Here is an 8,952-nt window from a genome sequence, read left to right as displayed (position 1 = left end):
AGGGACTTACCTTGCAAGGCATCACTCACTAGTCTCATCGTATGAATTTCGAGGGGGTGCGACCTCCCATTTCACTTTCACCTAACTCCCTCCTATCATTCAGTGAGTTAGGGAACATTGTCGGCATCACTTTTCTTATTAGATCACACCATACTACCACGGTAACTCATGCATAGTGTCACATATAACACTTTATCACTGTCGACGCATAATATGGTCATGCTCGAAGTGCATGTCGATGAATCACACATCGCTAAGCACTTGTCATTTATCATTTGGCCTTGCCACATAGCCCTATGGCACTTTAACATAAAACACTCATCACAAGAAAACTTCCGCAGGGCAATAACACTTATCAATTATCACTTATCACATGACATTGATTACATAACACTATGGCACTTAATACGTAACATTCATCCCATAAAAACTATCCCGTGACACTTACACTTGCCAATGAGAAATTATGATACTTCATCGCATTGGCACTACAGCATTCATAAAGGAACTACCGCATGGCAATTTCACTTGTCACTTATCACGTAAGGCATGGTCACATAGCATTGTTCACAGAACGCTATGATATTTAATCATGTAACACTAATTACATGAAACTATCACATAGCAATTAAGCTTATCAATATCCACTTACAACACTGTCACTTGAGTAGGGTTCAGAGAAGAGTGCGCAATTCCTCTACATTCATAACCATGACATCCTCATGAAAAAGGGGTGTCGTTATCAAATCGTGGAGGCTTTTGGTATGTTTCAAAAATCAATTTTGAAATAGACTCACTCATGGTTCATATGAAACTGATTTAAACACATTTGGTCAGGGTTTGAGCACAAAACAATATGTCTCCAAGACGAACACAAGACTGAAATTCTTGCTGACAAGTAACAGTGACTTACATCTCTTCTTGGAGGTATAACTCCCAATCTAGGCGAATTTCAAAATGAGCTCAATATGCAACTTTAAGCTCATCCATATATCTTTCAAATGATGGTGATTTAACGGCGTTTGGGTATCGTTTGATAGGTCAAAAGCTCGGTGCAAAACAGGTGACAATTGCTGAAACTTTCAGCAACTGTGGACAGTGGCATACCCTCACTTTTTAGGGCATAACTCTTAACCCATACCAAATTTTAAGATAATGTAAAATTCAAAATTATAGTAGACAATCATATATTTCATTCAAGACTAATTTGAGCCCATTTGGATACGGTTTAATAACTAAAAAGTTCGATACAAAAACATTCACAGTTTCTAGAAATTTGTTTTGCATGTTTTGGCATGTTTCAAATAATACATAATATCTCTCAAGCCGATAAATTCTGATGCAAGACGTTATTCATGTTAAACTAGTCTTACTAATGAGCTACTCAACGCTCATACTCTTTGACCAAACTCACAAGGCGATGTGCAAGTAGCGGCGAGCAGACGATGATGAGCAGGCGATGAGCAGACAGTGATGAGCAAGCGATGAGCAGACGGTGATGAGCAGGCGGTGACGAGCAGACGGCAACAAGAAGGCGACGATGAGCAGGCAATTGTGAGCAGGCGATGACGAGCAGGCGGTGGCGAGCCAGCGGCGATGAGCAGGCGGTGATGAGCAAACGGTGATGAGCAGACGGTGGTGAGCAGGCAGCGATGAGTAGGCAGTTATGAGCAAGCGGCGATGAACAGGCGGCGACGAGCAGGCGGCAACGAGCAAGCGGCGACGAGCAGGCGACAATGAGCAGGCGGCGACAACCAGGCAGACGAGTTGGCAGTGATGAGCAAGCGGCAATGAGCAGGCGGTTATGAGCAAGTGGCGATGAGCAAGCGGCGACGAGTAGGTGGTGATGAGCAGGCGATGACGAGCAGGCGGCGACGAGCAGGCAGGCGACAATGAGTAGGCGATTATGAGCAGGCGGTGATGAGCAGGTGGTGGTGAGCAGGAGGCGATGAGCAGGCAGTTATGAGCAGGTGGCGATGTGCCCATTACACTCGCAACGTTGGCATCATTCACACATGGCGCTAGGCATTTGGTACGACCTCTTTTGCTGCACGCGCCTCTTAACCAGGAAAACTCGGGGTCCTTACATTGTTCTTTTACTACCAATGGTGCATCGTTATAGGAAATAATATTACCATGTACCCTACCATGGTGCTTTCTTAGGCAAAAAATACCGCCACCCATGTCATTGCTATAAAAATAACATATAACTTATTTTCTTGTTATTTACTTTTACGTCATATTGACATGCTACATCTTCCCTCCTCATCTTTTAGTTTTCCTGAAAGTTTTACTAAAAATAAAATTTCACTGAAACTTATTGAAAACTTGAATATCCTAAAAAAAATGTAATTTTATACCACGATAAAATTATAAAATTCAAAGCCCATATTATGTGTTTCATAAAAATAATAAAATTAAAAATTTACTAAGTTTTTTTTAGATAAGAAATTTATTTGGGAATTTTTTTAACTTTTCTGTGAGTTTTGGCAATTATTGAGTAGTATTTTGGCTATAAATATTGAGTTTCACATTTTTCTAGATTTTTTCAAAAAATAGCCCAATCACAAGTATATTTTTGAAATGGTAGATTTTTTTACTAATTTTTTTAACTTTTTTATCATTTTTGGCAAATACAATTTTTTTTAACATTTTTACAAATCCATTTGTTAGTACTTTTTTCAATCATTTTTGGCAAATATATGTTAAATTCTATAATTTTACTTTTAGAGCCGAGATACTTCCCTCGAATCAACTGAAGCACCCAATAGCTTCACTTTCCATCCGAACAAAATTGGACTTGCAACAAAATTCAAATTCCTTTTGTCGATACTTGAAGCCAACTTCAGATTGTTGATACACATAAAATTTTCAAAGTCCTAGTGATGCACCCACGTCAGTGTAGTTATACGGTAGAATTGCATTACTTGCTCTAAGTTACAAAATATCATCTACAGTCTATGTATAATGATCATGAGCCTCATGTAAGAAAGTGATAATTAGAGATCAATATTCAACAGGCCATGGTCATGAGAGAACTAAAATAAACAAAGAAAATAAATAAAAACTTATCATTTAGATTCAAAACCATTATGAACATGTCAATAACAATACATGCAACACAATTTTTACAATGTCTAGAAGAACATAACGATACACGATTGTACAGTAATGCATCAAAGTAAATGAACAAATATACCTTCTAGTATTAAAAACACAATTCACAATAGTATTGCAAAAAAAATTTCTATTAAAAAAAGAAAATATAACATACTACCATAATATTAGATTAAGTCATTAAAGATAAAGAAAAATACATGCTGCAAGTTTAGATTTTATAGCATTAAAACAAAATTGAAGACAAATTTTAAAAATTGGAGTTCTTCCACAAAAATTGCAAATTAATGATATAATATTGAAGAAAGTTATTTCAAATTTAAATATTACTTTTTTACATAATTATTTTTTCAGCAAAATAATTTCAAAAACAATAACTCGAGCAATTAAAAATTCATATTAAAAAAATACTAAATGGGAAGTCACAAGAAATTCATCCCTAATTTGTTTACCTTTTTCTTCTCAGGATCTTATTTGTGGTCAAAATCAAGAATGAAAAATGCTCAATTCAACCAAATTACCAATGTGATCCTATGATTTCTCTTATCTACAAAAAACCCAAATTTTGACTGAGAAGAAATAAAAAAGAGCCCAAAATCATTCATTGAGCAGAAAATTTTCAACCATAAATGAAACACTAGTCGCAGCCCTAAACTCTAAAAATCGAGCAACAAAGTTGCTCTTTTCGACCAAATTAGAAATGAAATCTTGCGAGGAACTTTCGTATCCATAAAAAACCCAATCTTTGACTAAGAAATAAAAATAAAAAAAGAGCCCAAAATCGCTGGGCAGAAATTTTCCAATGCATAAATAAAGCACAGAGTCGCAGCCCTAAACTCTAAAACTCGAGCATCAAAATTGCTCTTTTCGACTAAATTAGGACTGGAATATTGTGAGGAACTCTTGGATATACGAAAGGACCATTTTTTATTGAGAAATAATAATAATAATAATAATAATAATAATAATAATAATAATAAAAGAGCCAAAAATCGATCGTTGGAAAAAAAAAAAAACAATTGCAACTCAAAAATGAAACACTGAGTCGCAACCCTAAACTCTAAAAATTGAACACCAAAATTGCTCTTTTCGACCAAATTAGGACTGAAATTTTGTTATCTATAAAGGGCCCAAACTTTTGTTAAGAAATAATAACAAACGAGCCCAAAATCGATTATTTGGGCAGAACGTTTCCAATACTATGACGAGCAACAACCAGCGAGCTCAAATTTTTTATTTTTGATTTTTTTCAGTTGTAAATTCTTCGTTTTATACACAAAGATCAATTAGTTCATGCAATAATTGACGGTAAAGGGCTGAAAATCCAAAAAAAACATTATAACGGCCGATATTTCAGTAACTGGCTCAGTTATCCATAAACCGCCCGGTTAGTAAGAATGTTGGCCAGTTAGAGCACTAATCGACTGGTTTTGGTACTAGGGAAGAAGGGTCCTACCCCTTAGAAGATCTCCAATACTATAGGTAATAGGGTACCGGTTCCAATCTAACTAGCTGGTTCCAATTCTAACAGGCCGATTTGTTGGGCACTGATTGTGGTTCTTATAGGACGAGACTATACCGAAATTTTGTTGCCCGAATTATGAACTTAATTGAGTCGGTTTTCTGTTCTAAGATCTTGGTTTACTCCTACGATTTTCCCATTTAATTTTTTAGATATCTGCAAACCCTTCCATAATTTAAGTGTGTATCAGTAGATGTTTGGCTTCCCACATGTTAGATAATGAATTGGCCCAACTTTTGATGTATTTCATCGCATGTTACCCAATGGTGCATAGTTATGACCCGAGGCTATAAACCAAGTACTCGAGAGCTCCAAGTGGCTTCCCATCATCATGACTCTTTGTAGTTTGTACACTTGATCATTTGTATGTTAATGTAATAGGGATCATGTTGTGATGGGTTTTTATGAGTTCATGGATATATAATTTTTCCTTAAAAATTTGAGTAGTGCAGAATTTTCAAATGTACATTATATATGTGTAGTTTGATGATCTCCTTTTATAGCTTGTTTTGTTCATGTGTAAGGGACCTAATTGACTTGTATCCCCTTGTTTGAGTGTATTTTGAAGTCAATTTTTCACTATATTTATAATGACATTCCTTTAATTTAATTTTGCAAGTTATATTTTCTAGCGCATTAGAAAACTTTTAGGTGTATTGTCTTGTATCTTATCTACATTGTACTCCAAGTCAAGGGAATTGGTTTTTATACAATCACAGAGGCCACGCTTTCTAGCATAGAATCAAAAGAGAAAGATGGGGTACCATGATTTAATAATGTCATGTCTAGGCAAGGGTACTTTCTATGGCCATGTTGATCTTAGAAAGTTTGGGAAGGGCGACTTCAATGTCCCTCGATGCAGCATCCTACAATCTAGAAATATAGTTCGAGAGCACTCTCCGGCAGTCTATTTCACAGACTGACAAATCTCCTAAAGTGATAGTCCTCTTGGCCTAGAGCTACAGTAGTGTGAGGTAAAAAATTTTAACATCTCATTAGAGGTGTGGATTAGGAAGTTTTCATTAATTCATGGTACCACAGAAGGGGTTCTAAGGCCATGCTATGTATGAAAATGGCCTAACGCTGGTTTGGCTTGTCCCTTAAAAGAGGTACCAACAGTAGGTAGGTCATCAAGTGTGTTTCTAAATTGTCTTTTCCTTAAAAATTGTTGCAGAAGTGAAGGAGGGTGAACCTGGATGGGAGTTCCTCCGTGTCATCCAGAATCTCCTCAAAGTACTCCTTCTAAGGAAAGCTTGTCGTGTACCCCCATCCTTACTAGTGTGCTAATTAGGATCTTCATGGGTCATTCTATGTTGGCCAACTTAGCCACAGCCCCATCGATCAATTGGTTAATATGTCTTGACAATTGAGTGCACACCTGAGACACAGTGTGGTTTAACTAGGTTGATTGATGGGCCTAGGTACCAATCCTAGTTGATGGTAAGTTGAATGCCATACCCCTGACTAGCTAGTGCTTGCCAAAGGGCTTACTAGAAGGCTATCCCGAGGTTGGGTTGTACCATGTCATGTTCTCAGAACATTTTGCTAGAGGCTCTCTGGGTAGGGTACTATTATGGTGGCTAGGAATATGGTTGGAGATCCTAAATCCTGACCTAGACCTAGACCAAGATCTCAAGGTTCTCAGTTCGCTTGCTCTCAAGCCTTTTGGTTAGGGGATTTGAGTCATGTGAGTGGTTGTTTGACAGGGCGTGAACCTTGTTCTCTATATGATTTCTATGCATAGATTTGGTGTGAATACCAAATTGCTGAAGGATGACCGCTAGCCTATTGTGGCTATTGAAGATGGTTCTAGTGACTCATCCCTCTTGACTATTGGCTCCCTTAGATGGGTCAGTTGATCACTCACTAGGTACTCTGGTTTACTTATTATAGACCCATTTGCACTAGATGCGGACCGACTATGGTTCGAGGAGGTCTAAAGGCCTTCTAGGGGGTCGACTTCAAGTTCAGATTCATCTGAAGAAGAGACACGACTATAAGACATCTTAACCTAGTTGTGCTAATTAGTTAATGTTAATCACACTAAGTGAAAATGATTTAAAATTTTTGCCCTAAGTTTCGATGTGTAGGGTAGGTTTAGCAGGGTTCCTAACTAAGAAAGATTTGAAATGTGGCTAGGTTTGATAAATAACCGTATAAGTCCAAGCTTACTGCTTAAAAAAGAGAAAATGTTTTACTATTTGTGGGCTGCTATTAAGACAAAAGATTATGGAGGGGTGCTCACATTAAAGGTAGTTGATCCCAATTTCCCCATCTAATAGGATCTAGGTGCCCCTCATGACTTTAACATTAGTTTTAGGGGTTTTAAAAAACGGAAATGTTCTATTCCAACTGATGCCAACAATTGTGTGCAACTGATGTGTAAAAGAACACTAAGTGGCAGTGCAAATCAGTGTTACAAATTAAGAACATACTAGAAATCGATTTTGAGAGTGAAAATCTAAACTATGCAATGAAAATCAAGAAAAAATGTGTCGAATAGTGAGAAAGAAGACTAACAGAAAGAAAAACAATGAATCATAGATCACCATGGTGAGGACCAACTCTCAAAATAGGTTGTACGAGTTTGTCTTATGTGGCAGCAAGTGTGGCATAAAATGAGTATTTCTTAAACCACACCTTGCAACTTAGAGAACTCTTAGACCCTAGGTGAGTTTACAGTGGGCCGGAGTGCTCTTTGACTTGCTTAATTCCTCCTAGAAGATCTCCAAGTTTGGAACGAGGGTCTTTGTAGAGGTGATTTCCTCGTGTTTAACAGCTCAACATGCCCTAAGATGGGCGTCAAACTATTTGTAACCGAATCCTAGCCTAATCCAATGACATATCTGATATAAAATTGCTCTAAATTCAATGTGGGTCGTATCAAACTAAAGACGACCCAACCTCAATAGAGATAGAACCTTTTAAGGATCCTCAAGACTGCCAGCAATAAATCACATCAAAATTGAGGAGAACACAGAGAAAACAACTATTTTAGAATAAAGTGTAGGGAAAGCCAAAATATCCAATAAAACAGTAAACCAAAATGAAATAAAATTTCTTACCAAGCGTCGAGCTTGCAGGCCATCACAAATAGGAGCCTCGATCATAGCGAATTAAGTAATTACATTATTTTTATCCTTTGGAGAATGCTTTCTTCAAACTTAGATCTTGAGTATAGAAAAGGTTCCTAAGAAACTAGGGTATAGACCATGAAGATAGAATGGATTGATAGGTTTTAACGATTACGGATTAGTCACGGGTTATGGGAGAATAGGGTTAGGGTTATTTAAAGCTCCCAAGTAAAATTAGAGTTGGAAAATTAGGGTTACTAAGGATCTTATGATTTCCTAAGGTTTTGAGATGTCATATGGCTAACTTAAGTTTCCTAGACTGGATCCCACTTAAGTGGGTCGAAATGATGTCTTTTTATAGGTAAAGTCACTCAAAATTGGTAGGCAATTAATTTGGATGAATCCCGAACTAACACGTGGTGGTGCCGCACTCGACGATGCTAGATATCTCTTTCTGAGTCACAACATGTTGCACTGACAGCTATTCATATTCGGATTACTCCGATTTTCTCCATATGTTGGTATTGATTATCTTTACTTAAACATTTTTTTATCAAAATTTCATATTTTGACATTTTTTGTAATCTCGTGTCCAATTCACAGTAATACCTGCTATTCCTGGGTGATTGGCTTTGATAAGTTTGGGTTTTATTAGATTTAAGGAATATGTGGGAATATTCTAGCCTGGACTATAGCTCAGGCTTACTATGGATCACGATGGACTATAGTGCATTGAACTATTATGGTCCTTAGGGATTAAATAGGTTGTTCTAAGGCTATTTTCTATGGTTTATGGGTCATTTTCTATACCTCAAGATCCGGGTATTCAAAGAAAAAGTCAATTTCAAAGGGCCTTCTACAACCTACAAGGCTTATAAGTGATAGGTACCTTGACAAGTGATTGTTATTGTAAATATAATTATTAGCCCTGCTAATCAATTATTAGGGGCTTGAAATATGGTTCTTAACCCTTGTATGCTTGTCCAAACCTTGGAACTTGTATCCACCCTATGGGGTAGACTTAAAATAAAAACAATCATTATCCATCCAGTTAATATGTATACAATCGTTATCCATCCAGTTAACTGCTTGCTGAGGGCTTAAATATGGTTCGTATTCCCTATATGCTGGTGTAGAGTTTGGAACCTATATATATCCCACACTAGAGTAATATTCATACAAAATAATATGGATTTGTATGAAGTTATCTTCCCTTATGCATATAATTGTTGTTGGTCT

At 36.9% G+C, this 8,952-nt stretch overlaps 1 long non-coding RNA gene across 1 annotated transcript; it reads right to left on the bottom strand.

The window, feature by feature from the left end:
* Window positions 1-1,208: 1,208 nt before the first annotated feature.
* Window positions 1,209-8,041, bottom strand: LOC148780811 (uncharacterized). Its single transcript, XR_016061487.1, has 2 exons — window positions 7,705-8,041; window positions 1,209-2,879 (listed from the first exon to the last, which is right to left on the bottom strand). It is a non-coding gene; the product is annotated as an uncharacterized LOC148780811 (long non-coding RNA).
* Between the last annotated feature and the right edge of the window lie 911 nt (window positions 8,042-8,952).

This window comes from Amborella trichopoda, chromosome 8, assembly GCF_054954075.1.
Source record: "Amborella trichopoda isolate Santa Cruz 75 chromosome 8, AtrichopodaSantaCruz75HAP2 v2.0, whole genome shotgun sequence".
In the NCBI taxonomy this organism is placed as follows: domain Eukaryota; kingdom Viridiplantae; phylum Streptophyta; class Magnoliopsida; order Amborellales; family Amborellaceae; genus Amborella; species Amborella trichopoda.
Note: the sequence above shows the minus strand (reverse complement) of the source record. Positions and strands in the feature narration are given on the sequence as shown.